The sequence below is a fragment of the Ovis aries genome, chromosome 12, assembly GCF_016772045.2.
Source record: "Ovis aries strain OAR_USU_Benz2616 breed Rambouillet chromosome 12, ARS-UI_Ramb_v3.0, whole genome shotgun sequence".
NCBI lineage: Eukaryota > Metazoa > Chordata > Mammalia > Artiodactyla > Bovidae > Ovis > Ovis aries.
This window is the reverse complement of record NC_056065.1, coordinates 80,193,603-80,213,472: the sequence shown is the minus strand read 5'-3', so window position 1 is coordinate 80,213,472 and position 19,870 is coordinate 80,193,603. Positions and strand designations below refer to the sequence as shown.

At 60.9% G+C, this 19,870-nt stretch overlaps 1 protein-coding gene across 1 annotated transcript in view; it reads left to right on the top strand.

Moving 5' to 3' along the window:
• The first annotated feature begins 1,654 nt into the window (after positions 1 to 1,654).
• NAV1 (neuron navigator 1) overlaps positions 1,655 to 19,870 on the top strand; it is a 195,517-nt gene continuing 177,301 nt past the window's right edge. Inside the window, exon 1 of the mRNA XM_042229499.2 lies at positions 1,655 to 1,898. The gene's annotated coding sequence lies outside the window, so the exon portion shown is untranslated. The remainder of the gene's footprint in view (positions 1,899 to 19,870) is intronic.

The window sequence follows — 19,870 nt, the reverse complement described above, 5'->3', positions numbered from 1 at the left end:
TTCGCCGTCGGAGCTCCACACCAGGACATGCACAGCAGGGCTGGGGACTGGTATGATCCGCCACTCACAAGTGGGATGGAAGTACTGACCCCACAAGGGAAGAGACTTCACCCTCAGGAAACCATGGCGTCTCCCCCATTCAGCGCCCTGGGAACAGCATCTTCCTGACAGACCAGTGTGGGCGGGGCCCAGGGGCATCCTCGGGGTGAACTAGAGAGCAGCTCAGGGTCTGCTGTGAGGTCCTCGGCCCCCAGGCCTCAGAGGCAAGGAGCTCAGCCAGCCTATCCTGTGAGCCTTTGAGACAGGACAGTGCTTCTTCTAAAAGAACCAGGCTCCCCTGTGCAGGCTGGTGGACCTGTGAAAAGCAAGAGAGATCCCAGTCAGCCCATCACTGAATGCCAAGCGACGCAGTCTTGCAGGACCGAGAGATCAAAATAACAACTACGGTTTACCAAGTCGTGCCAGGCACTATTCTGCGTGTGCCACCTAGATTATCATGCTTAATCCTCCCAACAACTGGAAGAGATGGCAACTGATGAAGAAACCAAAATGGCCCCAAAGAATCTGCTCAGGTTCCCGCGGCTGGTGAGGAGCAGACGGGCACTGTGCCTTTACGCCCACGCAGCCGTTGCGTCCTCAGGGCAAGGACTCGCCTGCGTGTCCCTCTGGGACAGTCTCCCTGTCCCTCTCCCCACCAAAACAGACAACTCATTCTTTTCATGGGCAAAAAAGACATCAAAATCTTTTCTCCGATCAGTTGAGAACTTCCTCAGTGTCACAGGCAGCCACTGCCTGGCGCGCCTCTCTCATCCTGCGTGCACAGCCACTGTGGCCTGAGTGACTGACCGCCGGGGTTGGGCACAAATCTGCTGACCCTCTGCCCGCAGCGGACGTTTCAGGCGGACGTGTGGGGGCCTCCCCGGGACCTGGCCCCGGCCGTCAATCTGCCTGCTCTGTGGAGCTGGCAGCCTCTGGGCCCACAGCTGCCTTTCTCAGGGGCCGGAGGCTCCAGAAGCTGGGGCCACCTGGCCTTCGCGGGCCTCCCGGGAGGCACGCGGCCTGGCCCCTCCTCCAGCCGGTCTGAGGGTCCGCTCGTTCCCTTTCCCCTTCCTGCCCTCCTCCTCGTCCCAAGCCCCAGAAGAAGGCGGGACAGGCCAGGGTCAGGAGGTAGGATGGAGTCCCGGGCGGGCGTTTCACTGAGCACAGCTACTTGCCAGGCCCTGCTGGCGTCTCTCCGCCCCTCTGCCCCCGCGTCCCACGCCAGACCGAGGAGCAGAGAGGAAGGAAGGGGGCCCGGGGGGAAGGGCGGGGGGCGACCCGTCTGTCCCGGCGCCTCCGGACGGCGGGGCGGCCGCAGCCCGAGGGCGCGCGGGGCGGGGGCGGCGGGTCCCCCGGCCTAGGCAAGGCCCGATTGTAAGGAAGGCTTCCTGCCCCCCACCCGGCTCCGCCTTTCTGCGGCCGCGGAGGCGGGACGGAAGGCGAAGGCAGGAAAGGGTTACGGGAATAGCTTTCCAATGACAAAGTCTGGAAGGGCCCGGCGCCTCCGCCCCTCTGTGGGTTCGACTGGCACAGCGCGGGGGGGAGCGGGCGCTCGGCGGCGCAGCCTCCGCCCCTGGCCTGGGGAGGCAGCCGGCGTGTGCCCGGGGCAGCGGGTCAGCAGGCTCCGCCCCGCGCCCGGCCGGGGACGCACTTTGTTCGGGATGCCGCCTCTCTCTGGGTCGTGGGCCCGGCGCCGGCGGCTGCCCTAGTGCCACCCGCGGCCGGAGCGTGGACGCCGAGACTCCCCCGGGCCCGACCCGGCGCGGGAGCCCGAGAACTTTCTTGCGGCGCGGTCCGGATGCGCAGCTGTGCGCGGCGGCGGCGGCGCGGAGCCCGGGCCCCGGGGCGCAGGCGCGCGGGTGAGTGGCCGGCGCGGGGACCGGGTGGTCGCCGGGCGGGTTCCGGGGCGGGGCCGGCGGGGGGGTCCTGCGGGGCTGGGCACGAGTCCCGGGAGGTGGTCTTGCGCCCGCGGGAGGCTGCGCGCGGGGAGCGGGAGAGAAGCTGGAACAAGCGCCCGGGAAGGTCCCCGCGGGGCTGCGCGTCTGTGCAGGAGTCGGCTGGTGGGGGGCCGTCCCGGCCCACCCCGTCTGGGCCGCGTTTTCTTTCCCTTGCGGTGTAGTTTGAAGGGTGTTGAGATCTATGATCAGAGATACCGGGCGCTACGTAGCTACACACACCGGCACACACACGCACCCTGCCCACATCCTCTCCAATCCCAGCCGAGCGCGGTGAACAGCTGGGCAGGTGACCTTGGCGGCTGTTCCAGAAAGCGTTCCCTGGCTCCGGGATGCGCGGAGAAGCGCCCTCGGGCCGGTCCTCGGAGGCCGGCCTTGGCGCGCGCCTGAGAAGGCTTCCCGGAGCCGCCGGACTCAGAGCCCACCTAAGGGTGTGTGGGCCCTGTGGTCCCTTCTGTGCTTATAGCCACGGACACTGGGCGGATAAGGAGCCGGCCGGGTGTGCTCGGGCCGAGAGGGGAGGCGGAGGGGCGGGGTGTGGGAGTGACCCCCGCCCGGCAGACGGGCTCCTAGCCCCAGCGCAAGAGAGGAACCTCACTCGGCCAGCGAGTCAGGGGAGTTTGTTACGAGGGCCTGGGGCTCAGCCGGCGCCGCGTCCGGGCCGCGCATCCCCGCGGCAGTGTCGTTTATCTGGCTTCCTGTTTCAGCTGTTGGGACACCATTGGCTCATTCAAATGCAAGGCTGAGTAGCCTGCGGCCTTGTTCGAGCCGCAGAAGCAGAGGGTTTGCCGGGGTTTGCCTCTTGCGAGCGTCTGGTTCTTCAACGCGGTGTCCTCTGCAGCTCACTTCTAATGGGGCCGCTGACCGCACAAAGAACCCTCCCCGAGGGGGCGGAGCTGCGGGCCCTGGACCTGGGCTCCCTTCAGGTCCGGCGAGAGGCCCCAGCCGGCTAGCGCGCGCTCAGTTTTTCTTGCTGCTTTGAGTTTGGGTTTGTGAGTCTCTGGGATTAAACTTGGAAATGAGACCAGGAATCTCGGTGACTAGATTTCCTCCCCAGACAAAGCGTCACAGAGGTCTGGGCTTTCAGCAGCGGTTTGGGGAGAAAGTTTTTGACCTGCTTGTCAGCCTGTGTTGCTCACGCTCTGGATGACCTGGGGGCGGGTCGTTCCTCACTTCTGTACCAGGGGGAGGACACTCAAGGCTGTTCTGATCTGCACTCCAGCCTCTAGTTTCCCGAGCTGCCCAGGTTTAAAGGGAACAGCCCCTCCTGCTGAGCCCCCGTGGGCAGGTTCACATTCTGCTCTGCTGTTTGTCTCCCCGGATGCCCTCCTGCCAGCTCCTGTCTGACCACCTATAAGGCCCAGCACCTAGCAGGCACCTTGTAAGTGCTTTCCTTCCCTTCCCAAACCTCGCCCCATCCTGAGTCCATGGCAGCCTCTGGCGTCAGCCCAGCTCTGGCCCCAGAACAGCCTGGAATAGAAACATCTCTTGTCCATCTTTTAAAACCCGTCTCTCTTCCTCTTTTCATTTTCCATCAGTATCACTTCCCTTTTCTTTTAACGTTCTTTTGACTTCTTAATGGGTTTAGCCTTTAGGAAAACGAGTCAAAGGGGTCTCTTCCCATGCCGGCCCCTGCCCTGCCCGCCCTCCCGTCCACAGAGGGCACTTGGGGCCCCTGGGAGGGAGCGGGGTGGCTCCGTGCCACCCTGCTGGGCTGCAGACGCTGCCGGGCAGGCAGGGCTCCCTTGTGCTTGTCCAAGGCGCCTTCTCTCCCAGCCAGTCACCTGCGTGCATCAGAGCATCTCTCTCCCTGGTGTCTCCATCCACAGATCTTAGCAGGTGTCACACAGATGTTGGCAAGAGAGAAGAACAGAAACGAGGGAAGGGAGACCATCTCGATGGTGGGAGCAGCCCCCAACTCTGAGAGTCTCAGGACCACAGAGAGAGAACTGGGAGATAATACTTCATCTTCCTGGCCCCGAGTCACAAAATCATCTTTAAAAACACTTCCAGTTCCGTCTTCAACTTAAAAAATCCCCACCAACTTCTCAAGTGGAAAACACCCCCTAAGAACAGATCCCTGGGCCTGCTTTGCCCCTCCCCGCTCTGGGGAAGGCTGACTCAGGCCCCGTTTCCTCCAAGGTGCCTGGGATTTTGCTCCCAGTTTCCTGTGACTCTTGAGACGTGAAGGGAGCCAGACGGCTCCTGGGTCCAGAGACCCAGTCCGCTCGGGCCTGCTGTGGTGTGGCCCACGCCTCCTGCCCGTCCGTCCCCATCAAGCGCATTTGCTTTCCTTGGTTGTAATGAGACGCGCTAGCAGGCATGAAAAATTAAAGGAGCTGACGCAGGCTCCCCCAGCAAGGACCGTGAATAACGAGATATTTCCACCTCAAGAGGCCGCCAGATGGTCCTGATGCCCAGACCTCAGACGCTCTGAAAGCGTTCCTAAGTGGCATTGTTTCCCTAATGTCTTCCTCGGATTATTCACTGCCAGGGTACAGAATTGCCGCTGACCTCTGGGCTCTAATCTTGTGCCCTGAAACATTTGTTTCTTCGCTCTTGTGGCTTCTGCATGTGGACTCTGGGATTCGCTACAGGTAGGGTCTTGTCAACAGCAGAGATGGATGCACGCCTTTTCCGTGAAGATGGCCTTATTTCTGCTTCTCCCCTAATCACCCCGCCATGCTGAGCCGAGCGGCCGCAGTGAGAGCCGGCAGCCCCGACTTGTTCCTGATCTGAGAAGGAAGCTTTCAGTCCCTACCGTGGAGTAGAATATTTGCCGTGGGTTTTTCATAAATGCTGTTTGTCGTGTTGAAGAAATCCCTCCTAATCCAGCTTTCCTCGGTGTCTGTTATCAAACACGGGCGCTGGATTTTGTCACGCGATTTTTTTCTGTGTTAGCTGAGGTCATCGTGTGTTCTGGTACGTCACACTGATTGTTTCTGTTGGGTTGACGTTCCCTTGAGTTCCTGAGAAAAATCCCTCTGAAACATTTTTTTCTTTAACTTTCATTTCTTTTATGTAAAAAACTGAAGAAGATTTGACAAAGTGCTAACGTTTCGTAGCTGGGTGGGTTGGTGCGTGTTCATTATATCTTTCTGTATAGCTATTATGCTTCAAACATCGAGACTTTACTGTGATTCAGTATATATGACACGAAACTGACCACTTCACGACTCTAAGCAACTGCTCTGTGGCACTGAGGCCACTCCTGCTGCCGCCGCTGCCGCCAGAGCTGGGGCCCCTCTCCGCAAACAGCCGCCTCCCACGCTCCTCGCCGCCCCGGCCGCCCCCACCACCTGCTTTCACCTGTGAATCTGAATGCTTTGTAAAAACTGGAAAAGTCAGGACTTGGAGGCATTGGAGGGTTAAAGGACCCCACCCCACCTCCAAAGGGACCGTCTTAGAAGGATTCTGACTCAGATCTTCTTGACTTACAAACAGTGTGCCAACCACTGTCCCCACGTCAGAGACACGACCAGCCCAGGTGTACACACGAGCTCACCCAGGTGTAGACAAGAGCTCACCCAGGTGTAGACACGAGCTGACCCAGGCGTAGAAACGAGCTTACGCAGGTGTACACAGACAGGAGCTCACACAAGTGTAGACACCAGCTGACCCAGGTGTAGGCACCAGCTGACCCAGGTGTAGACACGAGCTCACTCAAGCACAGACGTGAACCGACTTGGGGTCTTCCGGGGGCTGGGAGGACACAAGGCCACCCCGGCCTGGGCTGTGTTTCTCTGGCTCGATGGCAGCCTCACTGGGACCTCAGACAGGGCGGGTCCCAGGGCTTCCCTCGGCTTGGCCGTGGCTGCCTCAGTGGCTCTGGGGACAGCGAAGGGGAGGGGCTGAGCTGATCTCCTCCCCGGAACCCCGGGCCGGTCGCTGCGTGCAGTGGCGCGACTCCTCCCCATCTGGACAGCACACTGGCCCACGTTTCATCCCTCCCCAGATTTTAAAGTCCATTTGTAAACAGAATAAACGCCAGCTTCTGTAGAATTAAACTCAGAGCTGGAAAGAACCATGTCTTAGAGCCCCGTATTTGCCCTCCAGACACCGCAGGCACCGCTAAACCCTCCCCCCAGGTCCTCAGGCCGGGACCCCTCTGTGGCCCGGGAACCCCGCGACGGCGTGCTGAAACCGCCTGGTTCTGATGTGCACGCCCTGTTAGGCTTCCTCTTGGGTTAATCTGTGGTGGGCACGATTGCCACCGCCTGGCGGAGATCCCGGGTAAAGGGGCTTCCCGGATGCACCCCCGAACGAAGCAGGGCTAGCGGTAAGCTGAGCGGAGCAGTGTGGCAGCCTGTTAGGGTCCGGACGTGGTGCCGGCCGCGGCCCCAGGCTCTTGCTCTGACCCGTCTCCTTCAGATCGCGCTCACTGGGGTGATCTCCAGTACCTTCTGGGAAGACGGGTGTCGTCACAGCAGGAACTTGACCGTGAAGCGAGGCAAACTAGGAGTCAAGGTTCAGGTCTTGACTTTGCAGCGAAGTCCTCAGCGCATGGTGGATAGTCCACAAGTGTCTGCCCTTAGGGTCTCGCTCTGCCCCCGAGCTCGCCAGTGCGGTCCACAGGACGCGGGCAGGCCCAGCCGAGGCCCTGCTTCTCCCCAGGAGGGCGTGACGAAAACGCCTGTCTCCTAAGATGCTGCTCCCCACACTCCTGGTCTCAGCCCCCCCCTTCCGTCAGCGTGACCCCTGTGGCCTGGCCAGGCTTGGAAATCCCCTGGGGGAGCGATTATCCGCAGGCCAGGAGGGACCACCCGTGTCCGGGGGAGGCGGCTCTCTGCTCCCGCTCCTCCACGTGCCCTCTGTGGGCGTCACGGCTCCTCAGCCAGGCAGGACCGCTGTCCCGCTGCAGGCGCTGCCCTCAGGAGCTGGGCGCAGCCAGAGGGCAGGAGGCCGGGGTGGCAGGCATCCTTTGCTCCTTGCTGTTAGCGCTCCTCGCGTGCCCTGCGGGCCTCTAGTTTTGCAGACCTGGGCAGAGCGTGCAGAAGACCCTGGGAGGTGACTGTCACGCCGGTGCCTCTGCCCAGCTCACTGGTGCAGATAATTGAGTTTGCTGGGCAGGAGGCTGGGCTCCGGGCGCTGCTGAGATGCCAACTGTTCTGTCTGCTCTCCTCGGACCAAACAGACAGCTGACCTGCCGCCGGGCGCAGCCCTGGCTGGGACCCACCGACAGCCGCCCACCTGGCCCCGTCTGGGGTGGTTCTGGGGGTCTCGGCCCTCCCCTGCACCCCGCCGCAACACACACGCCCTCGGGGGACGGTGGCAACTGTTGGGTCTGGCTGGCCCCAATTCCTCGGCCCTGAGGGGCACGGCAGAGCCTTCTGATGTGGGAAGGTTTTTTTCCCTGGTAATGTTTCCTTTTCAAAAAATGTCTGGTCAGTAGAAGTCAGTGACTGGTGCAGGGCGTGTCTGGACTCTGCTACCGTCTTGCTCTGAAGCTGTCACCCTCTCTACCCGCCCTCCCACCCACACGGGCAGTCTCCCGAGCCACAGCCCATGCATTACCCGAGGGCAAGGACCTACAGCCCCACAGTCACCCTGAATGTCACCAAACTGACAGGTGTGTCCCCCACGGTCACACGGGTGACACTGGGCCGGCTCACGTGTGTCCCCCCCACGGGCCGTGTTCACATGCCCCAGTGCTCCCTCCAGAGGGCCATGCCTCCCTCCACCTGCCCCGTTGGGGTCTGAGCTGTGGATTTCTCTCGTGGAAGAGGGACTGCGGTCATGACCCCTTACACTGGGCCAGGCGTGCCCTCGGGGCAAAGCGCTCTGAACTGAGCTCACAGCCTCTTAGTGAGATGGGCATTGGTCTCCCCGTTTTACTGGGGAGGGAGCTGAGGGTCTGAGAGTTAACCAGGTGGCCCCACCAGTACCAGCGGCTCCAGGCCACATGTCAAGTGAGCGTGTGTTTGCAGAAAGTCTTGTATGTGTCTTTCGTATTCCTTATCTTCCCCGCCTTGCCCTGTGAGGCTTGCTGTGCTGCCCGTCTGACCGAGGAGGAGAGTGAGAGGGTACAGACCACAGTCACCAGCCCCAACCCTGAGCGTGACCTGCACTGTCCTCCTGAAGCAAGTTAAGTGCGGGTGGTGGTCTCTGGGGAGTTAAGTGTGGCTGGTGGTCTCTGGGTGACGGAGCATCAGGTGTGGCCTCGGGGAGGGCAGGAGGGGAGGGGCAGGGTCGCCAACACTCTTGTCTTATTCGGGGGGCAGTTCAAGAGAGTTGTCGAACTGCCCTAAAACAAGAGACCAAAACTCAAGACTATCGGTGGAAATGACCAGTAAGAGGAGTGAAGATCCACCTTTGGGAGGAAGAGACGCAGAAAGAAGTTCTTCTTTCCTCCCATCCTGTGCTGTGCTAAGTCACTTCAGTGGCGTCCGACTCTTTGCGGCCCCTTGGACTGCAGCCTGCCGGGCTCCTCTGTCCATGGGATGCTCCAGGCGAGAATGCCGGAGTGGGTGCCGTGCCCTCCTCCAGGGGACCTTCCCCACCCGGGGACTGAACCCGCATCTCTCGCCTCTCGTGCACTGGCAGCTGGGTTCTTTACCACTAGTGCCACCTGGGAGCCCCTCCTACAGCTCTGTCGGGGAACAGTGGGTGTTCTCTAGAGATGGCGAAACAGGGAGTCAAGTTATCGGCGTATCGTCCCGGGTCGTGTCCGTCATCCACAAAGAGGTAGCCACGGCGGCTCCCTGGGCAGCAGGCTGGCCTGACTGGGGATGCTGAGCCCAGGCCCCAGGCCCGCTGGGCACTCTCACCAGCCAGAGCCCGAGGACTATGCACCCACACTCTGCACCCCCAAAGGAGCACTGGTGTTTTCGTTGTAAAAATTTAAAAACACCTTTCAAAGTCTTTGGACATTGGCAATACATTTCTTAATCATTTAATGTTGGCTATTTCTTGGTAACCCTGAACCTCAGCAGAAACTATTGTGAGGTGAGAAAACATTTACCTACCACTTATTTTCAAATATGATGCATTGTATGAAAAGCAAATTTAATTATCGATTCAGTTGGTGCGATGTCAGGATTCACAGATGCAAGCACTTTGGTTAATGTCAGTTTTTACAGTTTTGTTTTGTATTTTGGAACCTAGGTTCCCTTGCGGGCCTCTGAAGGTCTCCTCGGCACCGGGCCTTATGTTTTGGAAGCGGGTGGGGCTGGTGAGTGCGGAGGTAGCCCTGGAGGACGTGCGTGAGGGCTTGTGGCACGCAGCCCCTCAGGGCACACAGAGTGCAGCTGTGGCCTGACCTCGTGCGTGAAGCTGAGCCAGCCTGGAGCCCCACAAGCCTGGCCCTGTGTCCCCAGCTGCCTCTTTCTGAAGCCTGCCCTGTGGAAGTTCCTCTAGTTTTGTGAGCAGCCCCCGCAGGCTGACTTCCCATTCCAGGGTCCCGTTCCCTCCCCCGGTGCCCCCTAGGAGGCAGGACCTAGTCCCCTTTCTGCAGACGGTGAAGCTAGGACCCAGGGAGGGTCGGACTCCATGGACGTGCATTTGAGCAAACTCGGGGATAGTGAAGGGCAGGGAAGCCTGGTGTGCTGCAGTCCCTGGGGTTTCGAAGAGCTGTGCACGGCTTAGCGGCCGAAAAATAACAGAGAGGCTAGGTAACTTGCCCAAAGCCACACAGCTCTAGGGAATCGGGTGTGCCTGGGATCCTTGTTCCTTCCGGCGCCCCACCCCCAGCCTACACAGCCGAGGTGGGCAGCGTCTTCAATGGCCCGTGGACGTAAACTGCAGACTCTGTGTCTGTGACACAGAGGCAGGAATCTCTCACATCGACTTTTCGCTAACTTTGCTATTCCATTTACTTTGACAAATGCTTAAGATTTGTCTTTTAAGAGCAGCTACTTAACCTTAGGCTGCGACGGCACACAAGCGTGGCCGAGAGGAGCTACCCCACGTCCGAGGTTGGGGCAGAAGCCTGGAGGACCCCATGCCCGAGGGGAGGCGGCCAAGAGGAGCTACGCCTCATCCGAGATCAGGGGCAGCGGCCGAGAGTGCCAGGCTGCGACGGCGCAGGAACGGCCGAGAGGAGCTACCATACGTCCGAGGTAGCTCGGATGAGTGGACGTCGACATTCTAGGGATCAGCGAACTAAAACGGACTGGGATGGGTGAATTTAACTCAGATGACCATTATCTATTACTGCGGGCAGGAATCCCTTAGAAGAAATGGAGTAGCCATCATGGTCAACAAAAGAGTCTGAAGTGCAGTATTTGGATGCAATCTCACAAACGACAGAATGATCTCTGTTCGTTTCCAAGGCAAACCATTCAATATCACTGTAATCCAAGTCTATGCCCCAACCAGTAACGCTGAAGAAGCTGAATGGTTCTATGAAGACCTACAAGACCTTTTAGAACTAACACCCAAAAAAGATGTCCTTTTCATTATAGGGGACTGGAATGCAAAAGTAGGAAGTCAAGAAACACCTGGAGTAACAGGCAAATTTGGCCTTGGAATGAGGAATGAAGCAGGGCAAAGGCTAATAGAGTTTTGCCAAGAGAACGCACTGGGTCATAACAAACACCCTCTCCCAACAACACAAGAGAAGATTCTACACATGGACATCACCAGATGGTCAACACCGAAATCAGATTGATTATATTCTTTGCAGCCAAAGATGGAGAAGCTCTATACAGTCAGCAAAAACAAGATCAGGAGCTGACTGTGGCTCAGATCATGAACTCCTTATTACCAAATTCAGACTTAAATGGAAGAAAGTAGGGAAAACCGCTAGACCATTCAGGTATGACCTAAATCAAATCCCTTATGATTATACAGTGGAAGTGAGAAATAGATTTAAGGGACTAGATCTGATAGATAGAGTGCCTGATGAACTATGGAATGAGGTTCGTGACATTGTACAGGAGACAGGGATCAAGACCATCCCCATGGAAAAGAAATGCAAAAAAGCAAAATGGCTGTCTGGGGAGGTCTTACAAATAGCTGTGAAAAGACGAGAGGTGAAAAGCAATGGAGAAAAGGAAAGATATAAGCATCTGAATGCAGAGTTCCAAAGAATACCAAGGAGAGATAAGAAAGCCTTCCTCAGCTATCAATGCAAAGAAATAGAGGAAAACAACAGAATGGGAAAGACTAGAGATCTCTTCAAGAAAATTAGAGATACCAAGGGAACACATCATGCAAAGATGGGCTCGATAAAGGACAGAAATGGTATGGACCTAACAGAAGCAGAAGATATTAAGAAGAGGTGGCAAGATTACACAGAAGAACTGTACAAAAAGATCTTCACAACCAAGATAATCACGATAGTGTAATCACTCACCTAGAGCCAGACATCCTGGAATGTGAAGTCAAGTGGGCCTTAGAAAGCATCACTACGAACAAAGCCAGTGAAGGTGATGGAATTCCAGTTGAGCTGTTTCAAATCCTGAAAGATGATGCTGTGAAAGTGCTGCACTCAATATGCCAGCACATTTGGAAAACTCAGCAGTGGCCACAGGACTGGAAAAGGTCACTTTTCATTCCAATCCCAAAGAAAGGCAATGCCAAAGAATGCTCAAACTACCGCACAATTGCACTCATCTCACATGCTAGTAAAGTAATGCTCAAAATTCTCCAAGCCAGGCTTCAGAAATATGTGAACAGTGAACTTCCAGATGTTCAAACTGGTTTTAGAAAAGGCAGAGGAACCAGAGATCAAATTGCCAACATCTGCTGGATCATGGAAAAGCAAGAGAGTTCCAGAAAAACATCTATTTCTGCTTTATTGACTATGCCAAAGCCTTTGAGTGTGTGGATCACAACAAACTGTGGAAAATTCTGAGAGAGATGGGAGTAGCAGACCACCTGACCTGCCTCTTGAGAAACCTATATGCAGGTCAAGAAGCAACAGTTAGAACTGGACATGGAACAACAGACTGGTTCCAAATAGGAAAAGGAGGACATCAAGGATGTATATTGTCACCCTGCTTATTTAACTTCTGTGCAGAGTACATCATGAGAAACGCTGGGCTGGATAAAGCACAAGCTGGAATCAAGATTGCCAGTAGAAATATCAATAACCTCAGATATGCAGATGACATCACCCTTATGGCAGAAAGTGAAGAGGAGCTAAAGAGCCTCTTGATGAAAGTGAAAGAGGAGAGTGAAAAAGTTGGCTTAAAGCTCAACATTCAGAAAACGAAGATCATGGCATCCGGTCCCATCACTTCATGGGAAATAGATGGGGAAACAGTGGAAACAGTGTCAGACTTTATTTTCTTGGGCTCCAAGATCACTGCAGATGGTGACTGCAGCCATGAAATTAAAAGACACTTACTCCTTGGAAGGAAAGTTATGACCAACCTAGACAGCATATTGAGAAGCAGAGATATTACTTTGCCAACAAAGGTCCGCCTAGTCAAGGCTATGGTTTTCCTGTGGTCATGTATGGATGTGAGAGTTGGACTGTGAAGAAGGCTGAGTGCCGAAGAATTGATGCTTTTGAACTGTGGTGTTGGAGAAGACTCTTGAGAGTCCGTCCCTTGGACTGCAAGGAGCTCCAACCAATCCATCCTAAAGGAGATCAGCCCTGGGATTTCTTTGGAAGGACTGATGCTGAAGCTGAAACTCCAATAGTTTGGCCACCTCATGTGAAGAGTTGACTCATTGGAAAAGACCCTGATGCTGGGAGGGATTGGGGACAGGAGGAGAAGGGGACAACAGAGGATGAGATGGCTGGATGGCATCACCGACTCGATGGACGTGAGTTTGAGTGAACTCCGGGAGTTGGTGATGGGAGGCCTGGCGTGCTGCAGTTCATGGGGTCGCAAAGAGTCGGACACGACTGAGCGACTGAACTGAACTGAACTGAACCTTATCATCCCTGCAGACTTTACCTGGTTAGTCTGATGATCACTGCGAAAGCGTATATTTTGAGTTCCGTTTTTCGTTTTCTCCTCAGAGTTGAAAACAACCGTTTTGCATGGATTTCGTTGCGCTGTCTGGAGATGCAGTGAGCACTCTGGCCCGTCGGCTTGCCTGGAGCTGATGCCCCCAGCCCTCCCGAGTCCCGTGAGCCCAGGTCTCTCCACTGCTACCCAGCTCCTTAGCACGCGTCACCACAAGGCCTTGTCTCTCAAGACCATGTCACTCCGAGTCACCCCGTTTCCTCGTGCTGGCTGTGGCCCCTGGGGCGCCCAGAATGTGCCCCAGAGTTGACGTGACTGGAGAGAGGGTGGAAGGGGTCGCACAGAGCCGGCCACAGGGGCCAGGACACCCAGCCCCACGTGCAGCGGAGACAGAGATCTCAGTGTCTGGGTCTGGGAGGGGCGATGGGCCCACAGGGCTGGAGAGGCAGCCCAGGACAGAGGAGAGCCTGCTGGGCTGGACTTGGACCTGGAGTAGCCTGAGGGTCCTGGCTCAGTCAGGTCAGGAAACCTTGGCTCACGGACGCCTCAGGGGACGCGGTGGGGCATCCATAGCCGGGCAGACATGAGCATCTGTCCCCTCTGCTGGGTGGTTGTGGGCGTCCATCCCTGTCCTGGGCGTCCGTCCCCCTCCTGGACATCCGTCCCCTCTCCAAAGTGTCCCCTCTCCCAGGCGTCCGTCCCTCTCCTGGGCGTCCGTCCCCTCTCCCAGGCATCCATCCCTGTCCTGGGCATCCATCCCCCTCCCAGGCGTCCGTCCCTCTCTCGGGCGTCCGTCTCTCTCCCGGGCGTCCGTCCCTCTCCTGGACGTCCGTCCCCTGTCCCAAGTGTCCCCTCTCCTGGGCGTCCGTCCATCTCCCGGGTGTCTATCCCTCTCCCGGGCATCCGTCCCCTCTCCCAGGAGCCCATGCCCTCTCCCGTCCCCTCTCCCGGGCACCTGTCCCCTCTCCTGTGCGCCCGTCCCTCTCCCGGGCTGGACTTGGACCTGGAGTAGCCTGAGGGTCCTGGCTCAGTCAGGTCAGGAAACCTTGGCTCACGGACGCCTCAGGGGACGCGGTGGGGCATCCATAGCCGGGCAGACATGAGCATCTGTCCCCTCTGCTGGGTGGTTGTGGGCGTCCATCCCTGTCCTGGGCACCTGTCCCCTCTCCTGTGCGCCTGTCCCTCTCCCAGGCATCCATCCATCTCCTGGACGCCCGTCCCCTCTCCCGGGAGCCCATCCCCTCTCCCGTCCCTCTCCCGGGCACCTGTCCCCTCTCCCGGGCGCCCATCCATCTCCCAGGCATCCATCCATCTCCCGGGCGCCCGTCCCCTCTCCCGGGTGGTCCTGGGCACCTGTCCTCCCCCAGGCAGCCTTGGCCGTCCGTCCCCTCTCCCGCCCACAGGAGTCCCTGCTCCTGGCTCTCCCTGGCCACTGAGCGGTCACCCCCACTGGCCCCAATTGTCACCCTTGGTCTGGGCACCCCATGCTGCCCCCAGCACCACTGCACGTGGTCCTCAGAGGGCAAATGCCCCTGGACCAGGTGTTGGGGCCAGAGTATGTTGGCCACAAACGCTTGGCTGCCCAGCCCCGCGGACCATGCTTCTGGGTGGATTTATGCCCGGGGGGTGTTTATATGTCCGAACGGGGCAGGGGTGGGGGCACTGGAGGGCCCCAGGCCCCTGGGCACAGCCTGTGCACCCTGGCCCTGGCTGTCTCCAGGGCCTCATCAACAGCCCCGGCTTCGCAGGGAGGGTTCACGGGTATGGCCGAGGCAGAGGACACAGGAAGGGGGAGACTCGAAACGATGAGCTCAAGCCTCAGGGGCGGAAGTCCCGGTGTGGCCGCCGCCACGGAGGCAGGCGCGAGGGAGGACGGAACGGAGCCCAGCGTCTGAGCCAGGAGGGCCGTGGCCTCTGCCCGCCTCGCGTCGGGAGGTGCCCGCTGCTGCCCCGAGCCGGCCGGCCGGGCCCCGAGCAGAGCCTGAGCGAGACCCGGTCCAGAGAGAAGCAGGAGCACCCCACCCCACCGTCCACAGCCCATCTCACAGCCCAGGAGCTCCTTTCCCTCCAACCCAGAGGGAAGGGGCCCTTTTCTCCTTCTCCCTATTCGGCTGTGTCTTCATCGAGGCGTGATTTACATTCAGCGAGACGCACAGTCGTAGGTGTCCATCTGCTGAGCTGTTAAGACAGACCGCCGCTTGGTGACCTCGCCCCAGTGCAGACCCAGGACGATTCCCTCGGCCCGTCTCCATCCCCGGCGTCAGCGCCTCTGCGTGGGTTCACTGCTGTGTGCTTGTCGCCCTCCACGAGCCAGACTGCGCAGCGGGCCCCAGGCGTGTCTGGCCTCCTCCACTCAGCGAGCGGCTTCCGAGCCTCATCCGCGCCGAGTGGCGTGCTTTGCTAGTCCCCACTCCTGCCCTGGGGATGGACTCGGGTGTTTGTGGGGCAGCTCCTGGCGCTTCTCCTGCCTGGGGAGCCACGCCCGCCCACATCGAGGGGCTCTCGGGCTCTGGGCCTGAAGGCGAGCTGGGGGCCTCTGCAGGGCCTTCTCGCCTCTGTGCTCAGGTGGCTCCCCAAGCCATGGCTCCCTGTCTGTGGCTGTGGAGCCTTCTCTTCCCTCCCGGAGTGAGGGGTTCAGACCAAGGCTCCAGGACGGGGTCTGGCCGGGGGTCTGAGCTCTGGCTCAGCTCCGGGCACTGGAGGGGCCCCAGCCCATGCTCTGGGCTCCAAGGGGAGGCTCCAGTAGACAGAGCGGGTGGGCTGGGGGGTCTGCTGTCAGCCACGGGCAGCTGCTGGGGGGCGGCCTGGTGGAAAGGACCCTCGGAGGGACTCCTCCCACGAGAGCGAGCCCGCTGCCCTGACCGCGGACCCAGGGGAGGCAAAGAGGGCCGGGCGTGTGCTGGTCCGCTGGGCCTGCGTCACACGTGCCAGCAGCGGGGAGGCCAGAGCGGCCTGCCATCCCGCGCGGGGGCTGAGCGCTGGCCTGCGGGGCAGGGCCGGGCCCCCTCGCCTGCCCTGCCGCTTCTGGCCGCCCGTGTCCCCGGCAGCCTGGTGCCCCCGGCAGGCCGCTCCTGACTTGGTCTCTTCCTCCGTGCTCAGGGCCGCCTCCTCCCTGCAGTCCTCGTATCAGGCCCCGACGTGTGCCTGTGTGCGGGGTCTGCGTCTCCTGACCCAGGTGCCCTGCTCCGGGGTCACAGCCACCAACACCTGCAGGGGCCCTGTTTCCAAATGAGGTCGTGCTCTGAGACGACGGAGGTTAGCGCTTCAGCCATCTTCCTGACGACATGGCTCAGCCTCTAACACCCCGCCCGCCTCGTGCCGCGGCGTGGGGCAGGAGATGCCAGGTCGGTGGTCGCTGTGGCCTGCAAGGCCCGCGTTCGTGGCACGCGCGCCTTCTTGACGGATTCCCTCCCCCCGCCTCCATTTCCTCATCAGAGTTGGTCTCCGGGTTCTCCAGGTGTCAAGCCTGCAGGTCTTTGCTTCCCAGTTCTGAGAGTTCCTGTCTGGGGACTGGGGAGAGCTGTGGGGTCCCTGACAGGCAGAAAAGCTGGGGGGACCGGTTGGTGTCCGAGCCCCGCCTCTCAGGCCTGCCCTCGTCCTGGCACCCCGCTTCCCTCCTCAGGGTCGGACCAACACAAGGCCTGAGGCTTCACCTGCAGCCTGGCCATTGGCCCACCCCCAGTGAGCCGCTATAAATAACACTTTCCTATCCGAAGGCCCTCTTCCTGTAGGAAGCACAGCAGCCTGCAGGGAGGAAAAAGGTGCTTCCGGAAGACAGGCCAGAGGGGGAGAGGCCAGCGGGTCCCTGGCGGGGAGGAAGGCCCCGGAGGTGAGCGAGCCGGGGGTCAGTGGGCAACCCAGGGCTGCTGGGGGCTAGCGGCGGCTCTGCCAGGCGTGTGCTCACGAGGACAGGCGTGGGAAGGTCCGGAGGGTGGGACACAGGCTTTCGGGCCGAGCGGGAGGGAGGCACGCGTTCACTGACGCCCAGCACTTGGTCGTTTCACTGAGCACTTGCTGGGGCAGTGCTGGGCCTGGGACGTGTGGTCCAAGCTTGGGGACGACACTGGTGGGAAAGTAAACCAGGGTTTAGCCCGGGGTAGCTGTGCAGCAGAACCAGCGCAGGGCTGGCGGGGGCGATGCAGGAGGGATTGTAGCCTCATGGGGGGGCGGGCTCCCAGGACTGAGGCAGGTGGAGGGTGGGGCGGGGCGGGGCGGGGCGGGGGTTCTGGCAAGGCCAAAGCCCCCAGCCTCCCGATCTCAGTCCTCCTGGCCCAGACTTGTCCCGGAGGGGGGCTCTGGTTGGTGGGGGTTCGGTGGGGGGTCTCCGAGCAGCCCTTCTCCTCTCGAGGACCTGCCCACCCCCGAGGCCGTCTCGGGTGTGCTGCCCGCTCCTGGCCGGCCGACGGCGTCCTGTGCTGGAGACACATGAGAGCCCCAGAAGATCGTCACCCCGGGGGACAGGCTTGGCCCTGCCTGTGCCGCCCCGGCTCCCAGCAGTGGTGTGGCTGCCCAGCCGGGCATGGATCGTGCTCAGCCCCTTCTCCCTCTGCCTGTGGTTTGGGGAGACAATCGAGGCGGGGCTGCATGCTCTCCGGGTCCCTGAACCCAGCCCGCAGGCCGGCGGGTTTGCAGGGGCTGGAGGTGCAGGTCAGGGTCGTCGCCTGGAGCTGTGGGGTCCCCCCTTTCGGGGCTCCATTTGGGAGCCCTTGGGAACAGAGTCGTGCCTGTCCATGCCCTCCCCAGGTGGGCGGGGGTGCCGCCCTGCCGTGGGTGCTGCTGTGTGGACGGCGCAGGGCCCCAGGCAGGACGGTCACCCTTTGTCTGCAAGCGGATGCGTCTTCCCGCCGCTGCCACGAGAGGGCGCAGCCTCCCACAGAAGCGGGTCCCATTGCCGTGTGGACTGCAGGCCGCTGGGGCCTCGGCCGCTCTGGCCTTGGAGGCTCAGGGCAGGCTCGGGCGCCCCCTCCTCCACCACTGCCTGCCGCCACGGGGGTGTCCTGGGCCAGCCCAACAGCCCTGTATCTGGGCCAGTTCGGGGCCAGGCGGCGACGCAGCCAGCGGTCAGCAGGTGGGCTGGGACTGTGCCGCCCGGGGCCTCGCCCCACAGAGCCCCTGAGGAGCGAAGAGCCCCCTGAAGCCCCGCCCCCCGGCCCTACAGGCCCGGTCGGTGTCCCACGGGGGCCCAAGGCCTCCGCAGCCCAGGTCTGTGGCTTCGCCATCCCTTCCACCTCGCTCTGTAGGGCCGCCTCCCTGGACAGAGGGCCTGGGCACCAAGTCCTGACCCCTGAGGCCTGGCCACACTCCGGGCCAGCCCCACGGGCACGCAGCCACCCTGGGCCTGGGGCAGGTCAGCGCCCTGCTGCACTCCCAGCCCTCATTCCCTCCGGGGTCCGAGGGGGCGTCCGTCCAGGGGCTGTCTTGGGGCTGAGTAGGGGTGGGGTCCTGGTGCCATGAAGCCCCTCTTGCTGAGACCCCTGAGTCCTTGCTTTGACCCCGGGAGCCTTGGGAGGCCCTGCTCTGCCCCAAGTCCCCCCTCTGTTTTGAAGGGATAGTGTTGGCAGCCCCTTAATGCTGGGACTATGGGAGCGGTCGGTCAAGGACTGTACTAAAGAGGTGAGGTTTCTGTGCTGGGAGGGTGGTGACTGTGGACGGCAGAGAGCAGGGATCCCCAGCCTCGAGGAGGAGAGGGGATGAGGGGCCTTCCCTGCCGGGCATGCGTCGGGTTCTCCTCCCTGCTGGCCCGGTGGCCGACAGGCACGTCAGCCTCCTGGGCTTAAAGACCGACCTGCAGGGCGGCTGGCCTCCCCCTCCATCATCTGTGTTTCTAGGTTTCCCTTCTGAGTCTCTTTGCCCAGATGGCAGGCGCTGTTGCGGGTGGGCTCTGCCTCCCGTGAGTTTGGGGGGCTCTCCCTGAAGGCAGGAGCTCCTGTGCCATCAGCCTGGGAGCAAGTTCTTGAAGATCAGAATAAAGGCACCTGAGAACTGAGAGTCATCAAGTTTGAGGGTGGCTGGTGGGCTGAGGCGAGCCCACCTCGGGACCTCAGGTCAGGGTGCTGTGGGCAGGAGGGGCTTCTGCAGGCGAGGGTCTGGGAGGCAGATGCCGGGCTGGGAGCAGGCCTGGGAGGCTCTGATTGAGGGCCCTGTGGCTCCCCTCCGCACCCCCAGCAGAGCAGCCCCTCCGCAGCGGGCCGCGCCCAGACTGAGTGGCCGGCCTGGGCTGGCAGCGGGGGGGCCGGCTGCATCTCAGCAGGAAGAGCCGAGGGGTCCTGGTGGGGTGGCTGCCCAGCCCCAAGCTGTGCTCGGGCGGCTCGCACGCAGCGGTCCCTTACCGGGCCCCAGGAGCTGGGCTGGAGCGGGCTCCGGGCTGCGGGGGCTGGTGGGGAGCAGGCGGCTGGGCCGGTCCTGCCCCGGTGCTCTGTCCGGGGTCTTGTCTGTAAGGCGGCCGGGGCCCAGGGAGGAGGTGGGCTCTGGGGCCCTGACCGTCGTCTGGACCCTGGACCCCTGTGCCTGGTGACCGCAGCCCGTAGGCTCTGTCGCGTCGGCCTCCTTTTCTGAAAAACGGGTGAAGGCTGCGCGGGTGCTGGGCGGTCAGGGAGGTGGCGCGTGGGCCTCATGAGCAGTGTTTGCCGGGACGGGCCGCCTGGGCCCTCGACTCAGCTGCCCTGACCCGTGGGGAGTGGCCACCCTGTTCAGAGGTGACAGGCTGGGCAGAGGGCAGCACAGGGGAGCTGCCCTGGGCTTGCTCTTGAGGAAACAGGCAGGAAATGTGACCCGGAGGAACCCCACGGAGAAGCTCGGATGGCAGAGGGCTGCCAGCTCACCCCACGAGAGGCCTCTGCCCGGTGTGGTTTCCTGGGGCAGCCGGGCTGGGCGGGGGTGGGCACAAAGGCGCAGCCTGGGGTCGAAGGACCCCAGCAGATCCCGCAGGTGCGAGGGTGTAGCGGGGTGACCCCTGGACCCGCACACCTGAGGCTGGTGGAATCGGATGCCTGGGGCATGTGCTCTGGGCCTAAA